This window comes from Cyprinodon variegatus, unplaced genomic scaffold (genome assembly GCF_000732505.1).
Source record: "Cyprinodon variegatus isolate N-32 unplaced genomic scaffold, C_variegatus-1.0 Scaffold1393, whole genome shotgun sequence".
NCBI lineage: Eukaryota > Metazoa > Chordata > Actinopteri > Cyprinodontiformes > Cyprinodontidae > Cyprinodon > Cyprinodon variegatus.
This window is the reverse complement of record NW_015151846.1, coordinates 12,106-13,619: the sequence shown is the minus strand read 5'-3', so window position 1 is coordinate 13,619 and position 1,514 is coordinate 12,106.

Below are 1,514 nucleotides of genomic sequence, written 5' to 3'. Positions count from 1 at the left end.
CAGCCACACTTTCCTGGAATGTTTCCTTGTTCAATGGGGACTGGAGCAGGTCCTTGCAGCCCACCAGGGTTTCCTTTTGATCCTAGGCTCCAAAGAAATCGTGTCCCTCAGGTCCAGCCACCACACTCTTCTGGAAAGTTTCTTTGCTCAAGTGGGACTTCAACAGCTCCCTGTCTTTCACATACATTTGATGCTGGGACCATGCACCCTTCAACAAGTCAAAGCAAACAACTGCCTTCTACTGAATCCCTCTACCCAGTAGGGGGCCCAGCAAGCCACAGAATTGTGCCCCTGATGTTCAACATGAAGCCTCAAGAGGCTTCAAAAAGAACCTTGAACCATGGATATCCACTAAAGAGTCCAGGCTGCAAGAGCGAATGGCCATTTCTGAGTCCAATTGCCTGTTGAGATCTGAATCAGGTTAGTACCAACTTAAATTGTGTGGGTTTTTTTTAAATGTCAGAGTTTAACTTTTTTTTTTTTTCTTTTTTTAACAGGTGCAGTAGTGTTAAAGTCTGAAGGGTCATTCATCTTAAAATAAAGCAATAAACTTTTCATTAAACCTGCCTGTTCAGTTTGATGCTTCGTTTTACTGGGCTACAAATGCTTCTCAAATCATGGATGCAAAATATCCTTTAAATGTATAAATTGTCCTAAACAAAATGGATGGCTACAAATGAAGGCTTCGCCAACTATTTAGGAGTAATTGTGGTTATAGCTCCACAAACCACTTGGAGAGGCAAAGGACATTCTTCTGCACATTAGCTGCTTTCATGCCTTCAGAATGCTACTCCTTCCAGAAGCAATTTTCCTGACCACAATAATAGTGGGAAATGGCTTTCAGTGTGCTGAAAGCCAGAAGTGACTTGATCTTGTGGTGCTCCCTGGAGTAGTGAAGCAATGCAGGTACATAACTTCATTAAAGCAGTAAAGTCAAACACTAAACCAGTCAATTTCCATAAATGCAATGTTATCTTGCTGCGAAACTACATCCACTCCAAACTTTAATTTGTATTTCAACTTCCTATGCTTTTGGTCAGTGAATGTAAATTAAAAGTGGGAAATTATGCAATCTCACTCCAGAGACCAGGGAGGTTTTTTTGTGTTGAGCCCTTTTATTGATGGTGCTTGAATTCAACTTGTACAGCAGGGGTTTCTGAAGCTGGAAGATCTTCAATCATGCAGGTTTCATAAAGCATCCCTACTCCAAAACAACCATATCAAATGAATGGCTTGTCAGGCCTTTGCCAACTTGATGGCACGCTGGAGTACTAATTCAAACTTTGAAGTGACGCTAAGAACTATCACCTGTGTCAAATGAATCAAGCGCTCCTGTACTTTAACTTTAAATAGGCTGATCTCTGACATAAACAAAGGTGGTGATGGCAGCACAGCTGATATTTCTCTCCAGGATGGGGTCAAAGCCAAACGGGAACAGACGAGAAGCTACAATGAGGAAAAAGCAGAGAGATAATAGTGTTACAGATTGAACTAAGACTCTGCAGAGTGAGAGA